This window comes from Hippopotamus amphibius, chromosome 14 (genome assembly GCF_030028045.1).
Source record: "Hippopotamus amphibius kiboko isolate mHipAmp2 chromosome 14, mHipAmp2.hap2, whole genome shotgun sequence".
Lineage (NCBI taxonomy): Eukaryota > Metazoa > Chordata > Mammalia > Artiodactyla > Hippopotamidae > Hippopotamus > Hippopotamus amphibius.
In genome coordinates, this window is record NC_080199.1 from 37387456 (window position 1) to 37400979 (window position 13524).

Sequence of the window (13524 nt, forward strand, 5' to 3'; positions counted from 1 at the left end):
GACCACAACGCCATGAGACTAGATATCAATTACAGGAAAAAAACTGCAAAAAAGACAAACACATGGAGGCTAAACAATTCACTCTTAAACAACCAAGGAATCACTACAGAAATCAAAGAGGAAATCAAAAAATATCTAGAAACAAATGACAACGAAAACAGAACAACCCAAAACCTATGGGACGCAGCAAAAGCAGTTCTAAGAGGGAAGTTTATAGCAATACAGTCCTACCTTAAGAAACAAGAAAATGATCAAATAAACAACCTAACCTTACACCTCAAACAACTAGAGAAAGAAGAACAAAGAAACCCCAAAGTGAGCAGAAGGAAAGAAATCATAAAGATCAGAGCAGAAATAAATGAAAAAGAAAGGAAAGAAACCATAAGAAAAATAAATAAAACTAAAAGCTGGTTCTTTGAGAAGATTAACAAAATTGATAAACCATTAGCCAGACTCATCAAAAAAAAAAGGGAGAAGATGCAAATCAACAGAATTAGAAATGAAAAAGGAGAAGTCACAACAGACACCTCAGAAATACAAAACATCATGAGAGACTACTACAAGCAACTATATGCCAATCAATTGGATAACCTGGAAGAAATGGATACATTCTTAGAAAAATACAATCTTCCAAGACTGAACCAGGAAGAAATAGAAACCATGAACAGACCAATCACAAGTACAGAAATTGAGGCAGTGATTAAAAATCTCCCAACACACAAAAGCCCAGGACCAGATGGGTTCACAGGTGAATTCTATCAAACATTTCGAGAAGAGTTAACACCTATCCTTCTCAAACTCTTCCAAAATATTGCAGAAGGCGGAGCACTCCCAAACTCATTCTACGAGGCTACCATCACCCTGATACCAAAACCAGGCAAAGATGTCACAAAAAAAGAAAACTACAGACCAATATCACTGATGAATATAGATGCAAAAATCCTCAACAAAATACTAGCTAACAGACTGCAACAGCACATTAAAAAAATCATACACCACGATCAAGTGGGGTTTATCCCTGGGATGCAAGGATTCTTCAATATACGCAAATCAATCAACGTGATACATCATATCAACAAATTGAAGGATAAAAACCATATGATCATTTCAATAGATGCAGAAAAAGCTTTTGACAAAGTTCAACATCCTTTTATGATAAAAGCTCTCCAGAAAATGGGCATAGAAGGAAATTAGCTCAACATAATAAAAGCCATATATGACAAACCAAAAGCCAACATTGTTCTCAATGGGGAAAAACTGGAAGAATTCCCTCTAAGAACAGGAACAAGACAAGGGTGTCCACTCTCACCACTGTTATTCAACATAGTTTTGGAAGTTTTAGCCACAGCAATCAGAGAAGAAAAAGAAATAAAAGGAATCCAAATTGGAAAAGAAGAAGTAAAATTGTCACTCTTTGCAGATGACATGATAGTATATATAGAAAACCCTAAAGACTCTACCAGAAAACTGCTAGCACTCATTGATGAGTTTAGTAAAGTAGCAGGATACAAAATTAATGCACAGAAATCTCTTGCATTCCTATACACTAACAACAGAAGAGCAGAAAGAGAAATTAAGGAAACTCTCCCATTCACCACTGCAACAAAAAGAATCAAATACCTGGGAATAAACCTGCCTAAGGAGGCAAAAGATCTGTATGCAGAAAACTTTAAGACATTGATGAAAGAAATCAAAGACGACACAAACAGATGGAGGGACATACCATGTTCCTGGATTGGAAGAATCAACATCGTGAAAATGACTGTACTACCCAAAGCAATTTACAGATTCAATGCAATCCAGATCAAATTACCAATGGCATTTTTCACAGAACTAGAGCAAGAAATCTTACGATTTGTATGGAAACGCAAAAGACCCCGAATAGCCAAAGCAATCTTGAGAAGGAAAAATGGAGTTGGTGGAATCAGGCTTCCTCACTTCAAACTATACTACAAGGCCATAGTGATCAAGACAGTATGGTACTGGCACAAAAATAGAAAAGAAGATCAATGGAATAGAATAGAGAACTCAGAAGTAAGCCCAAACACATATGGGCACCTTATCTTTGACAAGGGAGGCACGAGTATACAATGGAAAAAAGACAGCCTCTTCAATAAGTGGTGCTGGGAAAATTGGACAGCAACATGTCAAAGAATGAAATTAGAACACTTCCTAACACCATACACAAAAATAAACTCCAAATGGATTAAAGACCTACATGTAAGGCCAGACACTATCAAACTCCTAGAGGAAAACATAGGCAGAACACTCTTTGACATCCATCAAAGCAACATCCTTTTTGACCCACCTCCTAGAATCATGGAAATAAAATCAAGAATAAATGAATGGGACCTCATGAAACTTAAAAGCTTTTGCACAGCAAAAGAAACCATAAACAAGACTAAAAGGCAACCCTCAGAATGGGAAAAAATAATTGCCTATGAAACAACGGACAAAGGATTAACCTCCAAAATATACAAGCAGCTCATGCAGCTTAATACCGAAAAAGCAAATAACCCAATCCACAAATGGGCAGAAGACCTAAATAGACATTTCTCCAAAGAAGACATACAGATGGCCAACAAACACATGAAAAGATGCTCAACATCACTCATCATCAGAGAAATGCAAGTCAAAGCCACAATGAGGTATCACCTCACACCAATCAGAATGGCCATCATCACAAAGTCTGGAAACAACAAATGTTGGAGAGGGTGTGGAGAAAAGGGAACTCTCCTGCACTGTTGGTGGGACTGTAAGTTGGTACAGCCACTATGGAAAACAATTTGGAGGTTCCTTAAAAAACTACAAATAGAACTACCATATGATCCAGTAATCCCACTCCTGGGCATATACCCAAAGAAAACCATAATCCCAAAAGAAACTTGTACCATAATGTTCATTGCAGCACTCTTTACAATAGCCAGGACATGGAAGCAACCTAAATGCCCATCAACAAATGAATGGATACAGAAGATGTGGCATATATATACAATGGAATATTACTCAGCTATAAAAAGGGATGAGATGGAACTATATGTAATGAGGTGGATAGAACTACAATCTGTCATACATAGTGAAGTCAGTCAGAAAGAGAAGGACAAATATTGTATGCTAACTCACATATACGGAATCTAAAAATGGTACTGATGAACTCAGTGACAAGAACAAGGAAGCAGATACAGAGAATGGACTGGAGAACTCGAGGTATGGGAGGGGGCGGGGGGTGAAGGGGAAACTGAGACGAAGCGAGAGAGTAGCACAGACATATATATACTACCAACTGTAAAAGAGTCAGTGGGAAGTTGCTGTATAACAAAGGGAGTCCAACTCGAGGGTGGAAGATGCCTTAGAGGACTGGGGCAGGGAGGGTGGGGGGGACTCGAGGGGCGGGTCAAGGAAGGGAGGGAATATGGGGATATGTGTATAAAAACAGTTGATTGAACCTGGTGTACCCCCCCAAAAAAAAATAATTAAAAAAAAATAAAAAAAATAGAGCCTCAAAAAAAAAAAAAAGACGTCAATGTGAGACCTAAAACTATGAAATTATAAAGGAAGAAACCACAGGGCAAAAGTTTCAGGACATAGGATTTGGCAATGATTCTTAGATATGACACCAAGAACACAACAGCAGCAACAACAACAAAAATAGATAAGTGGGACTACATCAAACTGAAAAACTTCTGCGCAGAAAAGGAAACAATAGAGTGAAAGCAATCTACAAAATGAGAGCAAATATTTGCAACCATATATGTCAATATCCAGACTATACAAAGAACTCACACAACTCAACAACAAGAAAGATATACTCTAAAGAAGATATACAAATGGCCAACAAGCATATGAAAAGATGTTCAATATCACTAATTATCAAGGAAATCAAACTCCCAATGAGCTATCCCCTCACACTCTATAGGACTATTTTTTAAAAGGGGGAAATAAGTGTTGGTAGAAAGTAGAGAATCTGAACTCTTGTGCACTACTTGTGGGAATGTAAAATGATAAAGCCACTATGGGAAACAGTGTGACGATTCCTCAAAAAATTAAAAATAGATATAGCACGTAATCCAGGACTCTCTGTTCTTGGCATATATCCAAAAAGATTGAACGCAGGATCTCAAAGAGATATTTGCACAACCATGTTCACTGCAGCATTGTTAATATAACTAAGAGATGGAAGCAACACAACTGTCCATCAATGTATAAATGAATAAAGAGAATGTGGTAAAAAGTTCAGGCACAGTCCAGTTCTGACTCTTCATAACACCACGTGACATGGGGCACAATGGGAATAGAAGCTGAACTGCTCTGAAGATGGAGGGGAGATGAGAGCTTGGAGATGGGAATTGAGCAACTCTCTCCATGCTGTGATGTTGAGTATGCTTCTGTCTAATGGGAGAAATCTGTTTCCAGTGGAGAACTCAAGTAAAGAGTTTTACAGCATTCTCAAGTAAAAGCAAAGCAAGCATTCAGAGAAGCCTATTAAGTTTATAGGCAAAGTAGGCAACATTACCTACCACCCATTGGAGTTAAGGCAACATTTTGTTTCTCTAGTTGATAAAATTGCAAAGAAAGTAATCTTTGAACAAGAAAGTAATCAAACTGGGTTTTGGGGACTAAATATGAGGATGAGTTAAAATTATTTAAATTTTTAGAAAAGACAAATACATCATTTTTTGACATAATCTCCTTGCTTTGCGATACTTTGTCCATCCATCAACAAGCTTTCTTTTTCCCTCATTAGAAAATGTTTTAGGCTGAGCTGTGAGCCACAAATGCACCACTGTCTTCACTTCTTCCTCAGAAATGAATCTTCGTCCTAGTAGGCTGCTTTTGGGGGACCAAACAGGTGAAAGTCTGATGGAGCAAGATCAGGACTATAGGGAGGATGCTTTAACACCTCAAAATGAAGTTTTTGCAGAGTGTTGACAGTGTGGGCAGAAGTGTGTGGAAGTGCATTGTCAGGCAAGATCACAACACCCTTGGATAGCAGTCCTCTGCTTTTAATTCGAAGTTGAGGCTTCAGCTCTTCAATAAGCATCTCACTGTAACGAGCACTGTTGATTGTTGAAGCTTTTTCCTCATAATGTTCCAATACTGGCCCTTGAGAATCCCAGAAAACTGTAAGCATCAATTTTCCAGCTGATGGTTGACTTCTGAACTTTTTCTTGTTTGGCGATTGAGGTTGTTTCCATTCCATACTGTTGTTTACTCTCAGGTTCGTAGTGATGAATCCACGTCTCATCACCAGTAATGATTCTCTTTAAGAAACTTTCACCTTCCTCAGATTATGGGGACAAATTTTGTTTGCAGACATCTGAACGCTTCTGTTTATGCTCTTCCATGTGTTGTTTTGGTACCCAAACTTTTCGAAACCTAAGGCTGTCGTGGATTACTTCGTTTTGAGGTTTTAAAGCATCCTCCCTATAGTGCTGATCTTGCTCCATCAGACTTTTACCTATTTGGCCCCCTGAAAGCAGCCCTATGAGGACAAAGATTAACTTCTGATGAAGAAGTGAAGACAGTGGTGCATTTGTGGCTCTCAGCTCAGCTAAAACATTTTTTAAGGAGGGAATACAAAAGCTTGTTGACCAATGCATGAAGTGTATTGAAAAGCAAGGGGATTACATCGAAAAATGATGTATTTGTCTTTTCTAAAAGTTAATTAAAATAAATTCTACAGACAGAGTGTGGATAATTTTTGATTCACCCTCATATAAGGAGGACCCAACTGCTCAGCCCAGCCTAGCTGGGGACCGGAGAAAGTGATCCACAGGCCTAGGGCTATGCAAAGCAGAAATCAATCACAGGCACAGAAAAGTACTGTTGACCTCCCCCTACCTGGGGGAAGATTTTCAAGAATTTTCCTTCAAAAGGGAAAGAACAAACATTTGCATTAAAATCTCATGTATAGTGTTTTTGGTTTGCTGTGTTACCATTTTTTTGCCCAAGTCTAAGACAACTGTAGGTAATTCTCATGTCTTAAGAGGAACTTGATTATTCTTAAAGAAATCTTTTGTTTTGTTTTGTAAAGTATTAGAAAAATTCATTGGTCAAGACTTAAATGAAGGGACTTCCCTGGTGGCTCAGTGGTTAAGAATCTGCCTGCCAATGTAGGGGACACATGTTTGAGCCCTGGTCCAGGAAGATCCCACATGTTGTGGAGCAACTAAGCCCGTGCACCACAACTGCTGAGCCTGTGCTCTAGAACCTGTGAGCCACAACAATTCAGCCCGCGTGCCTAGAGCCCGTGCTCCTCAACAAGAGAAGCCACTGCAATGGGAACTTGTGTACCACAACGAAGAGTAGCCCGCACTTGCCACAGCTAAAGAAAACCTGCATGCAACAATGAAGACCCATTGCAGCCAAGAAAGAAAGAAGAAAAAAGGAAAGAAGGAAGAAAGAGAGAAAGAAAGAAAGAAAGAAAGGAAGAAAGAAAGAAAGAAAGAAAGAAAGAAAGAAAGAAAGAAAGAAGGAAGGAAGGAAGGAAGGAAGGAAGGAAGGAAGGAAGGAAGGAAGGAAGGAAAGAAAAGGAAAGAAAGAAAGAGAAAGAGAGAGAGAAAGAAAGAGAAAGAGAGAGAGAAAGAAAGAGAAAGAGAGAGAGGAAGGAAGGAAGGCAGGAAGGAAGGAAGGAAGGAAGGAAGGCAGGAAGGAAGGCAGGCAGGCAGGCAGGCCGGTCGGTCAGTCCACCCTAAAATGTAACGACACGGAAAAGACAAAATAAATGGATTGTAAGGATCATAACTGATGAGTACTAGAGAAATTTTAAAAATCAGATTTGTTTATAAAAATATATTAGACAGAATAGACTTAAGGGAAAATGTATTAGCAGAGAAAATGATAGTCACTTAAAAATGGTAACAATTCAAACCACCAGAAAGACAGAAGAATTCTAATCTTTTTCACTTAATAACAGACCTCAAATTATTTAAAGCAAAACATCACAGAACTATAAGAACTAGTCTAATGCACAGTGGGAGACTTTAGTACCTATTTCTTAATAATGATAAATCATAAGTCAAAATATCAGTAAGATTATGAAAGCTTGAACCACATAATTAACAAGGCTAACTTAAAGAAGCCCATAGAACACAACCCAATTACACCCACAACTGTATAGTTTCTTTTAAAGCACATATAAAGTTTTTTTTTTTTAGTTTTATTTATTGGCTGCATTGGGTCTTTGTTGCTGCATGCACAGGCTTTCTCTAGTTGTGGTGTGGGGGCTACTCTTCCTTGTGGTGCGCGAGCTTCTCATTGCAGTGGCTTCTCTTGTTGAGGAGCACTGGCTCTAGGCGCACGGGCTTCAGTAGTTGTGGCACATGGGATCAACAGTTGCGGCTCGTGGGCTCCAGAGCGCAGGCTCAGTAGTTGTGGCGCACGGGCTTAGTTGCTCCGCGCCATGCGGGATCTTCCCAGACCAGGGCTCAAACCTGTGTCCCCCTGCATTGGCAGGTGGATTCTTAATCACTGCGCCACCAGGGGAGTCCCCACATATAAAGTATTTAAGAATACTGGTTAAGGTTGTATTATATAAACCACTGCTCCAAGGATTCCTCAGCCTAGGCATTATTGACATTTTGGTCTGGATAATCCTTTGCTGTGAGGAAGTGCCCTGTGCTTTGTAGGATATTTATCAGCATTCCTGACCTCTACCCACTAGATGCCAGTAGCACTCCCTTTGCCCACTTGTCCCTGCCCATCTATCTCTGCTGTGAAAACCATCAATTTCCACTGTATTAAAGACTTAAATGTATAAAGGAAAATCCAAAATTTTAGAAAAAACTGAAGAATAATATTTTGCTCTTAGGGTAGGGAAAATTTCTTATGCAAGACACAAAAAGAGAAATGTACAAAGAAAAACATAAGAATTTGATTACATTAAAATTAAGAATTCTGTTCATCAAAAACTATTCTTAAAGAAATACAAGCCACAGAGTGGGGGAAATCAATTTTCAACACCTATAGCTGCCAAAGGATTAGTATTCAGAATACATAAATAAATTCTATGCATCAAAAAGAAAAACATAAATGGTACAATTCTTAATGGGCAAAAGAGTAGAAACTTGACAGAAGGCAATCCAAAAGGCTGAAAAGCTTTTAAGAAAATTCTCAATCATCATAATAAGAAAATATAAATTAAAACTGCAATTGGTTTCCATTTCATACCCACCTGGCTGACAAATTCTCAAAACTTTCAGATTATTAGGTATTATGACAAATGTAGAACAACTTTCAGAATGTAAATTGATATAATAATTTGGAAAACAATTTGACCCTATTTAACGAATTTGAAGATGTGTACACCCTACAATTATGCAACTCTGCTCCTAAGTATATACTGTACTGTCGAAGTCTGCTCAGGCTGCCATAAAAAATATCATAGACTGAGTGGCTTAAACAACAGAAAATTTATTTCTCACAGTTTCGAAGGCGGGGAAGTCCAAGATCAAGGTGCTGGTTGATTGGTCTCTAGCAAGAGCTCCCTCTCTGACTTGCAGACAGCTGCCTCCTTGCTATGTCCTTACATGGTCTTTCCTTTCTCTTTCTTTTCTTATAAAGACCAACCCTATCAGATTAAGACCACATCTTAATGACTTCATTTAATCTTAATTACCTCCTAAATGCTGTATCTCCAAATATTGTCACATTGTGTGTTAAGACTTTAACATTTGGACTTTCTAAAATAAAAATCACACATGAGAGTATTCAAAAACAAAACAGGAGAGGAAAAGAAGGTTTTTAAGTCAGGCTCAGTACTACCTTGGACTTCATTCTGAAGGTAAAGGGTCTATGGACTGCATGACCAGATTTATATGGAAGATATATTCAACTTCCAGTGTGGATCTGAAAATAGTGTAGATGGATGAAGGGCGAGATTGGGAAAGGGAGGCTCTAGCAACATCCAAAAAGATTGGGAAAGGGGATTGGGAAAGGGGATTCTAGCAACATCCAAGCAAGAAAAAGTGAAGACTTGAAAATCATAAATTCCCTCTTGCATCCAAAGCAGTGTCATTAGAGAATATGGATGGAGTACCTGAGGAGCAAGGTGTAGCATTAGAGGAAGTTTTAGAATTATCACTGAATGGAAGAAGAGATGGAGCTGATCAAGGGCACATAAAAAGATTACTAAATGGCCCTCCATTGGTACAGTAAATGATACATTTTCCATAACTGTATAGCAGACATCTGGCAATTTGTCTGTCTAGCACTTCTCAACCTTTCTTCCAGAAAAGTGACCCCTTCTATAAAATTCCCCAGCCCCCACAATTAGCATATCCCTCAAGCGTGAGCTTCAACGTTCTCAAATTACTCTCCCTCTTTAGCTGCAGGGAGTGAACTGTGAGTGGATATTTGTCTCAATCCCAAGACCTGAACAATTAGTGATAACTCATGTATTTAGGACCAGGCACTATTCAAAGTATTTTATATTAACTTATTTAATCATCATAAAAATGCAGTGAAGTAGGTACAATTATTATCTCCTTTTATCGAGATAAGGAAATTGAGACACAGGATGCAAACCTGTCCTAGGTCACACACGGACCAGGTTTTGAATTCTAAGTGTTACATCACATCCCATACATTCTTTTTTTTTTAATAAATGTATTTATTTATTTATTTATTTATTTATTTATTTATTTATTTATTGGCTGTGTTGGGTCTTTGTTGCTGCACATGGGCTTTCTCTAGTTGCGCCGAGCAGGGGCTACTTTTTGTTGCGATGTGTGGGCTCCTCATTGCAGTGGCTTCTCTTGTTTTGGAGCACGGGCTCTAGGCACGTGGGCTTCGGTAGTTGTGGCATGTGCATCCCATACATTCTCAACCACTATCTAATACTGCCCTTGAAAAGTTTCTTCACCCAGAAATATACATCTGCCCCAAGGTGACCCAATCAGAGCCCTGCCTTGGATTTCTGACCTTAGGGACCAGGAAAGCCAAACTCAATCTATCCCTGGTGGTAGAATTAGAAGCATTTGGCCTGGTGGCCACTAGGCACCATGAATCCAGCTGTGTGGAAGAACCCAGACTGAGAAACTGAGGAAGGCAGCTAGTAAAATGTGTCTTTAGAGATCAGAAATGATATGAAGTGAGGTTTGAATCTCTGGCTATAGTCATCTCTGAGACCAACTGGAGCCCTGACCTCCTATTAACATGATGATATGAGCTCATTCAGCACCCTTTCTGGATAAACTAGCTTAAATTTAAAGCTGGCAACTAAGAGTCATGAGTAATTAAGGATACCAATCTGCATAGCTGTGGGAGCATCTTTAGCAGTGTTCAGCCATTCAGAGGGATAGCAGATTGCTGTGTGAGTCCTGGCTGGGAATTCACCAGGCAGTTGTGTTAGGAAGCCAGAGACGCAGATAAGTTGAGCGTGTGAAAGATAGTCAGGTGGGAAAATAAGTGAGAACCAGACAGGAGGGTATCATAGTAGGAAAGAAAGCAGGCCATGGGGTAGATTGGGCAAGTAATTTAACCTCTCAAGCCTCAGTTTCCTCTTGTTTGTTTTGGGATAATAGTAATTGCCTACCTTTCTCATGTACGGTGAGGATTAAATGAGATAATTTATATAAAATATTTAACACCCTGCCAGGCTACACTAATCTCTCCATAAATGTTATAGTTTTAGTTGAGGTATGTACCCAGTGCTATAGGAACATAGATGCTCAGAGAAGGGGATGCTTGAGCTGACACTGAAGGACAAATGCAGTTGGTAGGTAGAAGGAGGCAGACATTGCCTGCTCTTACGCTCCCAAGCTCACCTGTTCATCCCCTAACTTATAATACAGGAGATACCAGTCCCTCCTACACACATTCCATAGAGGCTAAAGTCATAGTCCAGAAAATGTAAATAGATAGTTTCAGTGATAAACTCTAAATAATATGTAAAGTCAATAAAAACCAAAAATTAAATCCAGATTGCGGTTCTGAATTTAATTTTAGGTTTTTTTCTTTGCACCCCAAATTCTTCAAGCATTAATATACATGTAATTGCCTCATTGCTGATGAAATCTCTCCTACGTGTACCAAAAGTGATTTCAGCTTGTACTTGTGCAATGAGTGATGAAAAAACTTCCAGATGGAGAGGTTTAATTTGTGAGATTTTCCCTAGTCTATTCACATTGGCTTTAACTTCCATTTTAAATTACAGAGAGAATTCCCAAAATTTCAAAGAGTCCCAAGAGATCCGGTGAAACAGCTAATCTCTTTCCAGGAGCACGCTAACAAAAGCAATTTCTTACTGAGCTCTATGCTACCCAGTGGGACTGATAATGAATCTGCATTATGGTAACCTTTATAGGAAGGGAAGATAAGAAGACCTTTTGGGGAGGTGTATTTATTAGGTGGCGAATGTGTCTTTCCGCATGTGGAGTCTTCTGTTTAGATCCACTATTCACTCAACTATGCCAAGAAAGACCTTCTGTCTTTCTGCGTTCAGCAACTCCTCTGAATTTATAGTACCATCCTGTTACATACCACGATGTCAGTAAATATCAAATACCAATGTGCTGTACAGCTTTCTTAGTGTTCAATTTCTCTCAATTCAAAACGGCACTAGATGTGCATAACTGATTGCAGGCTTTATACTAATTTCCCTCTAAGATTTATAAAGAGTTCAAACTTGTTAACACAAAATACTGTTTGTTTGTTTATAAATTGGAGAAGGGGGAGAAAAGCTTGTACGTTGTCACTGAAATATAAAGAAACAGCATTTACTGGGAGTTTCCTACAGAGGGCACCTTCACCTTATTGGAAACCCCATTGAAAGAGAAACTTGGTGGTTACCAGAGAAATAACTAAATCTTAAGTCAGAAGCACTCCCTTGTTTTTGCTAACCAGTTTCCTTCTCTATAGTATCTTTGTTAGCTTATCTTTAATGGAAAAGAACAGGCACCGTCTGTATAATCATTCATAGATACAGGCCAGTAACACTACCTTATTATTATGTTCAGCTTGCCTGTGGGTGAGCTGGAGACAGCTGTTCATATTACCTAAGAGGCAACAGATCAATGAAAGGAAGGGAAGGACAAGTTTTGAGCTGCCTTTTTGCAACAATGTCCTTTATACAGTGGAGGATATTTTTAAAGCATTGTATCAGAAAACAAAGGCTGATATTAATGTGTTTACAAAACAAACTTGTTGTGTTATTATGATTATTAAGTGCTTGTAGACCAAAATTACTTTTGTTTCATTTAAATTGAAACAAAAAGTAAACCTTTTTTGGATACCCCAAATGCTATTAGTTATAGGCTGTAAATCTGAAGAAGTAATTGCTATTTTGAAAACTGTGAAAATAGGCATGTGCGAGTAGGTGTGTGTGTGTCTGTGTGTGTGTGCTGTAAAGAAATCCCTTGAAACTTTTTCTGTGTATCTAAACAACAATGAAAAGATATTTTAACGATCATATTATAATGATTATCAAACTATAAAAATATAAGTACATTTTTAGAGAAAATATGATTTTTAAAAATGATCAGTGTGCCGTTCACATCTAGAGGACTTCAAATACAGCATGACTGTGTTGTTGATTTTGAAAGTCTTATGCCTGATGATAGCTAATCATATTAACATACATAAATCCAGTATGTATAAACATCACTTTGTATATTTACCTTTGACAGTTCCTGTTTGGGAGGCTTCTTTTGGATATTCAGTAAGTGGTAGTCAGATTTATGAGGACATTTTGGCTAAGAAAACTTAGATACTGACGATGATTATTCCTAAATATTAAGATTAAAAGCAACATTGAAGACATGAGTTTATTTCTTTACATTTGCATATAAAATGCTGTTTGTTTAGTTACCGAATGTACCATCTAATACCTCTTATATTTACAATGACATGTATCAGTTATAATTATTAATTTTGTGTTTTCATATTCTGTGCTTAGAGGTAATTAAACTTCCAAACGCTACTCTTGGCATGTACTGTTTGGGAACATTTTAGTTTTCCTTTAAGTTAAGCTTGAAATAGACTACAAATAAGTGTAAATGAGTTTTAGCTATTAAAATTAATTTGATCTTATGTCTTTTTTAATGCTTTACCTGGTCAAGATCCAAAGCTTTCTATTAGGATCAAAATTCAGACTATTGGAAATTTTAATTCTTCTTTAGTAATAATTATCATTAATTTGTCAATCAAATCACTTACATAAAAGTATAACAAAGAACTGCCTGGAAAGTATGTACTTAAATTTATGCACATGCTGTTATCAGTGTGTTTCAAAATCAGTTAAATTCATTTCTGTGGGAAAAAGACCCATTTTCTTGTTCAGCTGAGTTGGTGGCCTTGTTCTAGAAAATACCTAAAGTAAGGCCCTAATCACCTGCCCAGGCATTCCCGCCACATTGTTGACATTTCCTGGTGTTCAGTGGTTTCTCCCATTCTGTTGCATTCCAGAGCTCAAGGCGCTTCTTTGAAGATACAAGGCCATTCAAGTCTTCTCGACTTTGCAACTTCACTCTAAAGGGAGAGTAAATGAAAAAGCCACGCAGTTCAGACAATTTAAATGGGGCAGCA